A 14,243-nucleotide genomic window follows, 5' to 3' on the forward strand; every position below is an offset into this window, starting at 1 on the left:
CACCCTGCCTGAGATAGACTACGAGAGTGGAAGAAGTGTGAGAAAGATGCACTGTTCAGGCTCAATCTTGGGCAGCGCAACCGATCTCGCATTGACAGGAAACCCCACTCAATCAAGCAGAAGAAGGCCTAACATAAAAATGATCGACTGCACAATTGGCTGTGAACCGATCGAGTGCAGATGAAGTCAGGTCCAGTACAGCATCCCCTGCAAGGCGGTCAGAACACCGGCCTCAACACATCATCATGGTGGTTAAGAAGGGACTACGGATATTTCCTGCAGGCCAACAGATAGTGGATGCCAGCTGTCTCCACTGTGAGGACTTCAGGGGACGACAAAGTGCGAGTCCAACTCTCAAATAGTCGAAGACTATTGGAAGGTACGAGGCAGTTGGCTTAGCGACTCCTTACAACTCTTGTGCTGTTGTCGGAGACAACCCGATCAATGTAGTCTGTAGAGTTTCCCAAGGTTTGCAGACACTAACCTCCTGAAATAAGCATTGGAGGACATCGGGTTTGATATGCGAAATGTGACTTGCATCATATCCACCCAGATGAAGAGTCCTCTTCCCTCCTCGTTGTCGCCACCGACAAGGCGGAGAACAGGAAGCACTTTCCGGTGCAGAGGGTGGCCGACACCAAGGTCACCGTCAAACGTTATGGGCAAAGAAATGCTCGTCTCACTACTTCCGTAGGCAATGGATAGGAGATGCGGTTCACCACCGTACCTTCTCCGAAGCTCACCACTGTACTCTCACCGAAGCATGCTTGAAGTCTGAGGATGAACACATGAGCGCAATGTGTCCGTTAGCCACGTCGAACCCTCCAAGATGCAAGAACTGCGGTGGCCCACACGTCGCGAGCTACAGTGACTGAAGTGCTTGGCCGCGGTAACTCGCCTTCGCGAAGTCCCGTTGATGTCCGCGCCTCGCGCAGAGACGCCGGCCAGGCTGACCAACATCACCAATAACGAACGGACCTCGGCTACCTACACCTCGCATCGACAGGCAACAGAAGACGGCGAGCGCGAGCGCCAACATGCGTACAAGGGCGGACATGCTAGAAGAACACCGAGATCAACACCTCCCCACTGCCCTTGGGCGAACGCTACCAACGCCTTTCGCGCCGACCCCGCACCCTGTCACACCCAGCCAACCACAATGGCTAGCGAAGACACAGACAGCCATGCTCATCGCCTCACTCCCCTCACCGCTCGGACATGTTTCACGCCTTGCCGAGACTCTGCGGAGTGTTTTCGAGGCAGTGATGTCGGCTGCCCAGACAGCACAGCCTTCTACATGAGACGCGGCACTCTAAGCCCACACCTGACGCAAGCCGTGTCAGGAGTCCCGATGTCAGGCCAACAATGGCCTATTTTGAACTGCGAGTACTGCTGCCAGCCGCAGACGACATAAAGAACCTGAAGTAGTAACAGGAAGACAGAGAAAACAGCGAGGGTATACAAATTATTTTGCAGAGTCTGGAGATGAAGCACCATGTGCTAGTACTCTGCTATAAACTGTTGTTGTTGTGGTCCTCAGTCCAGAGACTGGTTTGATGCAGCTCTCCATGCCTTTTTCATACCTTAGTTTATAGTAGCAGCTTTACTACTATAAACTAACGAATGAAAAAGACACTTATGAAGAAGATTCCTAGCAACCCAAAGAGTCACGTCATCTGCACGCCTGGTGATGGCAACGTGATCACTTGCAGAAATATTTTACCCGTTGGATACTCACATCCGACTGTTCACATGTGAACTACTAATATTATGTAATTTTCATATAGTTGAATAGTGCTATCGATTACTACCACTGGTCTCACGGTAGCTCACGAGAAAATTCGTCATTCAAAAGTACAGCTGCCACCATCTTGCGTCAGTGGCTTGGTGTATGTTTCACCTCAATGACAGCGTATCTGGACAGGACCACAGACCAGGTGTAACAAAACGTATGATTCATCTGAGCAGGAGACACGTTTACATCGATTCAAGGTCCAATCTAAATGATCCGATGCCCTCTGAAAAGCTAACTGACGGGGTCATTCTATCAACATAGGAACACTTCTGGTCATATGCGGTAGAGCCTCATCTTCAACATTGTGCACAGAGCGGTATGCTTCGAAACACTTGAAGCTGCACCATCATTCTGTTCTGTCGTCAGATTAGTCGTAGACGTACTGTTTTACAGACCAGGCAAGCTTCCAACATCCACGTTCTGTGATGAAGCAGGGATTTCGTTTCTTCGTCGCTTCACCGTCTTTCAGTCACTTTTCATAGATACTCAAGAACGTAGAACGTGAACAGCCGACCGGTCCGACCATTCCGTAATTGTTTGTTCCTAGCCATCGGGCCATCACAGTCTGTCCTTTGTAAGAGTCGCTTATGTTTGTGGATTTCAGTGTTATCAGCTCGTACAGTCGTCCCTGCTCTGCTTACATGCTCTTAACGTCACAAGGGCAATTCAGTATCGTCATGGGGAGTGGGTTGGTTTCTCATTGCACAACTCGACCCTATAAATCTCTTTAATACATTCTGCAGTTGCCGGCCTGAGTGGCCGAGCGGTTCTAGGCGCTACAGTCTGGAACCGCGAGACCGCTACGGTCGCAGGCTAGAATCCTGCATCGGGCATGGATGTGTGTGATGTCCTTAGGTTAGTTAGGTTTAAGTAGTTCTAAGTTCTAGGGGACTGATGACCTCAGATGTTAAGTCCCATAGTGCTCAGAGCCATTTGAACCATTCTGCAGTTGGTAACAATACACTAACGTAATGAATACTTATATAGCATCGACTACAACTATTTATTACCTACCATAACAATTTTTGTAATTAATATTTATTTGCAATATCGGATTTGTTCTTTACTCATAATACAACATTGTTAGCTCTTAAGTTAGTTTAGTATACACAAAAGTTGTAACATGAGACTTGTCACCTAAGTGACTGCAGAGGTGGCACGAGCAATAGCCGCCAGGGCGACTGGTAATGTACAATCTCTCCTCCACGCGTATTCGAAGATATTGCACTTGAAATTTCCGAACATAGGACGGACAAAAGATAAGTGATGTGGAACAGCAAACCCAGACTGGGCACATCATTTTTTCTTAAGAAATTACAAATTTATTTCAAAATATGCCAACAATGAGAATGATAATGAAAGGTCTCTGTTGGATTCCTTTCATGTTTAATTTCTTAAATCTGTTGTCATTTATGGAGTAAATTCCTCTCCTAAATTTACTGTGGCGTTTCTGACTATCTGGGAGGAGACTGAGTAGTGGAACGTGTTACTTTTACACATAAACAAGAACGATCTGTCACACTACTACACTTTAAAACACAGTTTATATGTAATTCATGTCACACAGTCTCATACGGAACCTACATCCGCTTTCTTTTATATACTGTATATGATAAGATACTGTCATCCCCCTTCCCTTCTGTGTGAGAGTATGAATGAGCAAATGTATTTGTAGTTGCATGCTTGAGGGTAGCAGACAAGCCTGTCTGCTAGAGAACAGTAGGACCAACGTCGGAACAGGTAGCTACGCTTCCTAAAAGCAAAGAGGTTTCTATCCTTAGTATGGTTCTGTCCGTCCGTTGTCATGTTGGTATAGGAAAGTGCCCCTCTAGCCACTTCCGTTTGTCTTTGTGAGCCACCCTCAGGAAGCACGCTCGGCAGTAGGGCAGTTGCTGTGGGACCGTGGCGAGCGTCTGAAGTGGTAAGATCTCCGGCTAAGCGCGTGTCTGCTAAGTCCATAGGACAATGGATTTGTTAAGTTCAGCCTAACTGAAAATTTAATCATCTTTATTTCGGGTTTAGCTCTAAAATATCTAAGGTTATCTTAAATTGCAGCGTAGTGTAATTCTCGTGTGAAGTTCATATTATTTTCCGGTTGTTGCTTTGTTACTACTTTGTGAGTAAAAGTGGAACCACGTGTTGATCAGTAACTCTAACTAAGTTCATCAATCTTAAATGTGAATGCTTGTGTGATTATAACGTCTCGTCTTGACAATATTTTACAATATAGCAACTTTTCTTTAGGCTTTTCTTTATGTTCTACCCACGTGGAGTGTACTTTGCGAGACCAGTACCACGTGCTTATATAACTGTTTGACCCATCAGGTCAATAGTAAACGTTAGTAACCAGTTCAAGGTTTTTCTTTTGTCAATTGCTTTTCGATCGAATTTATGTTAATTATCAAAATTACTGTGGAGTTATACGCTTTCTGTAAACCAAGTTGACCACGTGGAGCATGTGGTGTAATCATCAAAGTAGCCTTCAGCTATTCTTTTTGGGAAGATTTCACAAAGAGTTAATATGAATTTACTATACCAGTGTGTGGTAATTACATGACGGACAGGATTGTGTTACGAACGTAATTTCTTTGGGTGAAAACTGAATCTGTTGGTTGTGGTTAATTTCTTCTTGCTTATGTTTCAACGTTCTTTGGGTGTTGTTTTGTGAATGCAGGGTTGTATGCAGTCTCCCAATCTTGGCTCCATATTTGATGTGTTCCGTAAGATTAAAATCTCACATTTTTACAATCCTTAAACAAGGCACCAGCTCAGTTATAACTCACGTATAATATGCTGAAATTTCAATGAACAATCTTAAAATAAATTTCCAAATATAAACTGATTTCTTTCCTTTTATTTAAATTCTCCTTTTTATATATAGATATATTACCGGTTGTTGTATGACTGTAAAAGATTATAATCAATGTTAGTCTGACTGGTAATGTGGTAAACCTAGACTAGTTACCTGGTGAAACAGTTGCGCAGTAATTCACGGTTAACTTCTCCCCAGACAGCTCACAGCTTTTAACCCGCTTTTATTCTACTATTAGCACTCGATTTCAGCATAGCAAATTCATGTAGCAATATTACAATAATTAAAACATAATCTTCTCTTGCACCTGATATACAATAATGAACAGCAACTTTCTCTTACAGAAGCAGTCTTCAGGCAATACAAATATCAATTTAAATAACAAGCTTCATTTACACAACCAAATTTAAAAAGGATAAACAATAACTGAAATAACTACTGTTTATCGCAATAAATAGGCCAAAGCTACCATTACCCCGCAGGTTCACTCTTAAAACACAGTAGACAACAAGCTAAAATTACCGAAAATTTTAAACGGCCGCAAGGTTCTGAAATGAAACCCACAGAAGTATAATAGTAGAATTAGGTAAAGGTTCCTAAATTAAATCACACAACACCAAGAACAAGAATCAGTCCCCCGAGAAAGAGGGCAAATTTAGAACTTTAAGTCTGGTAATCTTCCAGTGAGTTACAAGAAGTGTGCAACCAAGTTAGGCCAAGCTGGCTATCAAGAGCAGCGAGTCGAAGATGGAATTTAAACGTTCAAAATCTTAGCTACACTAAATTTTCGTAAAGCCAAGTACAGGAAATAGACTATTATGTTCGTTACGTCAGATCACAAGACTGAGCAATCTCGAAAAGGCATTTACTTAAAACCACCCATGAGGTAGAATATCCGAAAAACTTAACTTGCTTAGCAGCTGCAGCTGAAATCAAAACTGCAACGAGAGCTAACGGTCATCGGAGACGGCGTCAGTATATATGCACAGGTAGAAATACAGGAGTAGCGCCGCGTCAATTACAGTGTCACGGCTCAGAAGTCATGGCTGTCAACGAATAGCACACACGTTTATGACACTGTAGTCAGGAGCTCCGGGAATAATGTCTTTAGGCCTGTCAAGAATTAACAAAGCCCTTAAAGTAACGTACGTTCGCTAAGCAATTACTTAATTCTACATTAAGTGAATAAGGCTTAAACCTTTAAATTATAAGCAGTTACTGTACTAAAACTGCTAATATAAAAATATAAGACGCTTGTAATAACTAATAGCACATTTACCTACTGACATCGGAAGCTGATTCAACATTGTTCAAAACTTGCAACAGATAAGCAATGACTCAAAGCTAAGGAACAGCAAATGAAAACAACAGTGTACAATAAGTCAACATTGTTCAAAACTTGCAAGAGATAAGGAATGACTCAAAGCTAAGGAACAGCAAATGGAAACACCAGTGTACATTAAGTACCGCTGGCAGAATAGGAGCGGAAGAGTTCAAAGCCACATTTACCACTTGAGTCAGTGGCCCATCAGAGTAAATATTCATGTAACCCGAGACTAGATTCTAACAGAACAGCTGCCCTTAAAACACTTCTTATACACACATAAATAGAAATCACTAAGCAAATCAGCAAAATTACACTCGTGGCTTCAAATAGGTTACAGTAATTCCAAGCAAACCTCATCTTTCAAACTCCATAGGTGAGTTTCACTGAGGGAATAAATACAGTACGCACCATAACTTCTTTAGTACTCCAGACACCACCATTCACAGCACCATTCCGGCCGCCAACACACTGCACACGGCGAGAACATTCCAGAAGGCAATTTGCTGACGTACTCACTCTCCAAAACTGAGAAATCAGCCACAATGGATGCTATCGTGCATACGGCTCCGAATACAGTAAGCAGTGCCAACGGCCACCATGTCAACAGACTGGCCCTCCAGACCGTACTTGCTACGGCCTCGTACTAATACCAACTCGGCAACCGCGGCTCACTCGCAAACAGCGGTAAACCGAGCGAATCAGGACGGCACTAGCGTCTCCCACCGGGACGCCAGTCAGAGGATCCAAAGACAGCACAACGCCGCCATGGGTCAGCACTCTCTACCTTTCTCTAATGAAGTTCGAGCTTGGCTTTTGTTGAATGTCCTCTTTTCTTCCAGATGCAGCAAGTCATATTTCTAGCAAGTCTCTGATCTTGGTCTGCCGAATGATAAATTTGGAGAACATTTAAAGACGAGTCTTCTATACGGCATTTCTTTGACTACTCTCTGGATGTTTGACACGATAAGCTTTGTATAAGCTACTGATATTAAGATCCGAGCTTACGCGCCAGGTTAGCCGAGAGCGCTAATGCGCTACTTCCTGGACTCGGGTAGGCGCTCCAGCCCTGGATCGAATCCGCCCGGCGACTTACCGACGTCGGCCGGTGTGCCGGCCAGGCTGGATGTGGATTTTAGGTGGTTTTCCGCATCCCGCAAGGTGAATACTGGGATGGTCTCCACGTTCTGCCTCAGTTACACGGCTTGTAGACATCTGAACACATTCGCACTGTTCCATGGATCACACTAGGCACAGACATCTGGGGTACACTAATTCTGTCCTGGAGGGGGGGGGGGGGGGGAAGGGGGGGGGTATGCGGTGGCGGCAGGAAGGGCATCTGGCCACCCCTTAAAATTAAACTTGCCAAATCCGCCCTAACCATGCAGACCATCCGGAACCACTGGACAGGACACCAGTAAAAGAAAGAAAGAAAAAATTAAGATCAGAGCTCAGGTTTTCCTTTGAAGATGTTTTTGTGGTATTGTGGCTAACTTATTTTGGTATAGACATTATGTGTTGTTTTATCTGTCGAATATCTTCCTCTGTGTACTTACGGTTTTAATAACCACCACGCTTATCACGGTATGACGCCTGATTCTCTTTGATTACTTTGTTAATGTGGTAATCCTTTCTTCCAGTAACTACAAAGACGGCCGTGAATGCTTCACGACAGGCCGTGGAATGTCCACAATTTCCATCAGCAGCCATATAAGAAACATACATCTGGCGCCGACTTTCCTCAGCATTTTCGTATTTACCATTGCGCCTCCTTGTAGGTGGCACCTATTAAAATGTGCCTCGTGTTGTTGCATCTAGTAAGTAAAATTCCTGCAATAGTGTTTTGCATCTGTCACGTAACAGACGTACAGAATAGGCTCCCACGTCATCTGCAATTAGCCGAAAAATGGAAAAGACACAATATTTTGGTTCCAATACAATATAGTGCATGTAATAACCCTATGCACTTCAACATTATTCCTTGTTATTTACTTAATTACTCGTCCGGGTAGCCACACATATTAACACGACTGCTTTATGAATAGGAAGGTACGACGGCCGTGAATTAAATCAGTGCAGTGGATTAGTCAGTGTGCCCGCCAGCCTGAACGTAGTTTTAGGCGGTTTTACACATCCCATTAGGTGAATACTGTGATGGTTCCCACGTCCCACCTCAGGTTAACACTACGCCAACATTTAGTAGAACACTTTCTCACAATTTCAGACGGAATTTAATTTATATGCAGTCAGATTGGGTACAATGCTTCTGACCAGCAGCGAGTATAAGAGACATGACCTTAGCTATTTTGTCTCCTTAAAAAGTTTATCACAATCACTTAACTACATATTTTACCATTTTTTCCAAGTCAGCTAACAATTTCCTGGTCTGGAAATATACATCTACTTTTTGTTAATCCTGATTTTGGTGGAAATTTTTTCCAGAACTTGCCTGAGTTACACATATAGTAATATAAAATGCAATAACTGGAGGCGTAATTGAGATATTTATTGGCGGGATGCTTCTACAAGTATGATAACTCAAAATTTTTACTGCGTTTGCTTGTGACAGTTGGTACTAAGTAAGCATGGACGTAACTGCTTTGTTAGCGCAAGCGCGCTTCAGTAGCCATGTGGACTCCACAGCAGAAGGTCTTCTGTGTGTTGTGCGGTAACTTCCTCGTGACGTGATATTTGAACAAGGTGGCGCACCATGGCATTCTGTGCATACTTTGAGGGGTTTCTTGGATTGTGAGTTCCCAGATCGTTGAACTGGGGAAGGTAGTCCATCGATTTCTTGGCTCCTTATGAGACCACACAGTACGCCATTTGATTGATTATTTTTTTGTGTAGATTAGGGGGGGGGGAGTGTTATCAAGAATCAAGTGTACCAAACTGCAGTTGGCGATCTACCAGATCTACGCCTTCGCATTCGTACAGCTATCGCAAATGTTACGCCTGGAGTGCTGCAAAACACTTGGAGAGAAGTGGAATACAGATTAGATGTTGTCGCATCACTAATGATGTGGATATCGAGGAGTGTTATGTGTCTAACAGAAGATTTTGAGGTACCATGCTTGTAGAAACATACCATCAATTAATATATTAAATACTTCTCAAGTTATTACGTTTTATATTATGTGTTTAACCCAGACACACTATACATTCTTCACATTGTCTGGTTTTCACAGACCACAAAATTTGTAGGTATTGTTACGGCACAGAATAGTAAGGAGTAGAAATTAGAAAAAGCTTATTAAAACTCATTCACATTGCCACAGGCAATCTTAAATCATGCCAGAGGCAGAGATCGAGGCAGGAAACGAGCCAGTATGTCGCAAGCGGGTCGGGTCGACGACAGATTACGACACTGTCTGCCAAGCGAAGTGGCCGTGCGGTTAAAGGCGCTGCAGTCTGGAACCGCAAGACCACTACGGTCGCAGGTTCGAATCCTGCCTCGGGCATGGATGTTTGTGATTTCCTAAGTTCTAGGGGACTAATGACCTCAGAAGTTGAGTCCCATAGTGCTCAGAGCCATTTGAATCATTTGTCTGCCAAGTGAGGATACGCATTCAGCAGAAAGGAGACTGCGGCAAAAAAAGTAAGTGTGACAGGCGTATTCGTAGCTCATAAGACATGCTGCAAGGAACTCTGTCTCTCTCACAAGAGCACATAGTGAGGAACTGACACTGCAGTTAACAGCCTGTTAAGTGAGTATAGCAGAATGAGGAGGAGACATGGAGTCATTACGAACCGAGAATTGTGCCATAGCCTCACACTAGCTCCCTTTAAATACATCAGCTCTCGCCATCAGTTGATCATTAGGATCGATGACGTTAACAGTAATAGCACTCGATACCGTGATTACAGCGCTGTCGTGAATCTATGTCCTAGATGCTCCAGCACAGTCTATGAACTAGTTAACTGTGCACTCAAGATGATGGCGTTCACCTGATGAACTTCATACTGCTCACCTCCTACCATCTACTGACTGGCTTCCGACAACACCACATCACATAGTGTTGCCAGTACTGGACTTTAACGCAGAAGCTAGCAACAGGGCCACTTGGGTTCCATGTCCCTCAGGCCCCGCCTACCAGGGGTGGAGGAGATCAACTGACCACACCACTACCGACGACAGGTACATCCAGATGCATCATCATAGGTCGTAGTAGAATTCGGAGTGGTACCAAGAACACTCCAGAAGCCAGCACTAGAACCATTTCGCACTGGGCAACAGCCACTCCTGCTCGCCGGTAAATCAGCCGCAGCGCCAGGGGTCGCTAACACCACCTGGGCGAGCAACAGCTGAGCTGACATGACGGACGTCAGCTACAACGCAACAGACAGCTGAATGAGCAACAGCTGAGGCTGGTGCGAAATAAGGACGACTTGCAGACATCGTGAATAAATGACTGAACTATAAATAAGGTTTTTACCAGAGTCGTTGACGCTTCACGGGTTCCCAACAATAAACCTGACTTCATGCAGAGCTGTCTCTGCTCGGCCGTCTGTAGTATTGAAAGATGATTATTGTTAATGAAGTAAAAGATCCATGCATTGGACACCAAGTGAAAAAGCTACTCCTTACGTTTCTGATCTAGACTGCCATAAAAATGCGAAGGAACTGTTAACCAGAACTCAGGGAGAAGTTGTAGTCTAATTCACAATACATTTATTGATCTTAAACATGACAAGACAACAAAATTATTAAAGAAACATCATACAAAAAAATATTTATTCAACAAAAGCCTTACTAAAATGAGGTTTATGGTGGACAAAGCGATCTACTGGAGATCGACACACGACATTAACCAGAACACTAATTGCTCTATCTCACTTCATACACGTGAATCCAGGTTATGGCATCAAACTACGCCACCACCAAGCATCTATATTCTAACATACAAAAAAAAGGAAAAATATGGTTCGAAAGAACAGGGTGCTGAGAAATAGATATTATTGCCCTACGTTGCAGCAGCGAATACTTTACCACCCTACTGGTCAATGCGGTGCACCATGATGCATTCAGCGACTGAAGTCATGGACGGCGGCAATCTGTTATTATATGCGCATTCCCAAAAAATGTAAGCACGCAGTCTCGAGTCCGATTAATTCAGAATGCAGGTACTTCCCTAAGAGCCTCTGAAACCCCAATGGATTCCAGTGTGCAGGTGGACCCGTTTGCTGGTCTGCCAAACCAATTTGACTCCGTGCCACAACTGTGCATGTCGGAATACGTCAAATGTTTAGACGACCGACTCAAGACAAATAAGTACACGCACATGTCACTCGTTGTAACCATGATGATATAAGCAGTACCTCTGATGGTTCAGAAGGTGACTGGCACAGGCTCTAAGTAGCACACTAGCGAAGGACACAAGTCTCACCGTTTAGGTAGAGACCTGCAGTTCTTTACTAGCAAACTGCCAGTACAAGAGACTTGTACCAGAGTGCATTCTTTCTTTTTCCCCGTTTCCTCCTCAGCTCGGTTCCAAAAGCACATTTCTCTTTTTTGACTTCCCCCAATTTCGCACAAGAAATCACGAGCTGGAGGCCGGCATTCTAAGCTCCGAGAATGGTCTTTGCACTGCAAACTGATTTGACCAATCAGTGACTTTAAAGTTAATAGGCAGGAAACGGCAAAAAATTCAGCTTCACAGCCTCTTTCCCACATGTTTGCCATGTCTTTTGCTAACACAATACAAAGTGGAAGCACAGCCCTCCATAAACAGCTTGTTACCTCCCCTGTTGCATCCATTTCAAAGTTTGCGAAGAACGACCATAAACTCACATTGACAAAACATGTTTTGAAACAGAGTCTCGACGTCTGGGCGCCAGTTTCCCTGTCCCACAGACATTTGCAGAACGTTTACATTTCTTTTAGCGGCTTTCTCGCTAACAAGGCCTACAATGCACTGTCGGCGACTTTTCGGTGCTAGGCCATATACCTGGACTTCTGCCCCCCGTTCGGCGCCAAGCTAATGCAACCGCTGCATGCGGCCGTCTGGAAATGTCTCCTCATCGTTCCCCAGAAAAACGCACTTTGTCGGCCCACCAACGCCGTGCTTTTACTGCAGTTGTTTAAGTCAGCACCTTGTTCCTCTGAACTCAGGTAAAGCTTACCGTGTTTCTTTCCCTACAGCATGCAAACAAGACCATAAATTGCTGCCCACCATTTCATTACAACGTATGAAGTCAAATCACTGTAGATCGTATTCCCTACACCAAATCAGAAGTGAGAGTGCTCTGCAATCTCTCAGTATGATTTCATTTATTCTCTTTTTCCATAGCGAGAGCACATTCACAACATAGCATAAAACTCAAGAAAAGTCAGAGAAGGTGGGTAAATTCTGTAACTTGGCGTTAAATATAATAACGGAAGACTAGGAAAATGTGTATGTAGTTGTTATAGCCCACCATTCATTGTAAGAAATCTTTAGACAGATGAAGTCCATGGAGACTGCACCTATATCACCTCTTATCTGCTTTTAGTATGGTATGCTAGCGTGGATGTAGCACCATTAGAACGAATAAAGTAAAATTTTTAAGAATGGTATACAGCACCATTAGAATGTTAGGCATTCAACTGCTCTAAGTACAAAATTCCAGAATTTTAAAAAGTGTGGAAAATTCAAAATAGCAAAATTGTTCTGCACTTCAGAGCTCAGTTGCCCCAAATGCAAAATGTGCGGGAAATCTAAGAATGGCAGTTATTCTGTTGGTCGACAAGTCAAGATATCTGATCTGGGAATACGAGCACAGCTTAATGATGACGTCACACTCTAAGATGGCTAAGACGATAGACGCGGGAATGAGAGCAAAATTCAAGATGGCAGGCCGGGGAATACAAGCGCAAGATGCATGGTTCTCAGATTATGGCGTAGAGATATGAGCACAGCCCTGTAACGTCACAATCCAATATGCATGATGATTTATGAGCACAGCCTACACGGTTGTCAGTTTTACCAGATCACTGGCGCGGCCTGCATGGTTGCCACGTCACTTGTGTTAGACATAGACTCGGGTCTTAAGTTTTAAGTGACCGGAAATTCAAAAACCACACGGGCTTGACACTTATGTGTTCCAAATACGAGCTTTTCATAAGGCTTGTAATTCTACAAGTGCAGTGATGGGTAGCCCGGACTTGCCCCAGGTTCTGTCAGTACTCATAGAACCACAAGTGCCTCCACTCCATGGCATCCAAACACGGACTGCTGCCGCCAGCACACATCAGCCCAGTTTACTCCAACAACCACAGTGGCACTGCCTGACATATCCGCACTCCACACTCTCCATCTCTTCAACAACCCCTGTCGACTCAGCCGAGCACCAAAGCCCTTCTTACCTGCAGGTGTAATAGACTGCCAAACAATGCTATAAATGGTGATTTTCAAATAAACTTCACTGTAGTTTCGGCGGATTCAAACCCACCTTCCTCAGCAGGACAAACAGATTTCATGTTGGTAATCAGTCAGAAAAGCTATCTCCATATGACAAGTGTTGGGGACGGACTGTATGTCCATATGTAAAAGTTAATTTCCCAGAACTCCTGAAAATAGACGTTGACTATGGATGTTGTATCACAGACACAGTACCTTTGACTGTTCAGAGATGTCACTAAACCCGTCCAAAGATGCAAACAGCCATACATGAGCAGCGCCTATTAGTCGGAGGGGGTCCGACAGCCGATCAGTTCTAGTCATTCCACCAGGAAGGAGGTACATGGCTCGTGTTGCCTCTAGTTCAGCCATGCCTAGACGGCCAATACCGCGGTTCCATCGCGTCCGCATTGTTACTTTGTGCCAGGAAGGGCTCTCAACAAGGCAAGTGTCCAGACGTCTCGGAGTGAATGAAAGCGACGTTGTTCGGACGTGGAGGAGATGCAGAGAGACAGGAACTGTCGATGACATGCCTCGCTCCAGCCGCCCAAGGGCTACTACTGCAGTGGATGACCGCTACCTACGGATTATGGCTCGGAGAAACGCTGACAGTAACGCTTTCCGTGCAGCCACAGGACGTTGTGTTACGACTCAAACTGTGCGCAATAGGCTGCATGATGCGCAACTTCACTCCCGACGTCCATGGCGAGGTCCATATTTTCAACTACGATACCATGCAGCGCGGTGCAGATAGGCCCAACAACATGCCGAATGGATCGCTCAGGATTGGCATCACGTTCTCTTCACCGATGAGTATCGCATATGCCTTGAACCAGACAATCGTCGGAGACGTGTTTGGAGACAACCCGGTCAGGCTGAACGCTTTAGGCACACTGTCCAGCGAGTGCAGCAAGGTGGAGGTTCCCTGCTGTT

The sequence above is a fragment of the Schistocerca serialis genome, chromosome 4 (assembly GCF_023864345.2).
Source record: "Schistocerca serialis cubense isolate TAMUIC-IGC-003099 chromosome 4, iqSchSeri2.2, whole genome shotgun sequence".
NCBI lineage: Eukaryota > Metazoa > Arthropoda > Insecta > Orthoptera > Acrididae > Schistocerca > Schistocerca serialis.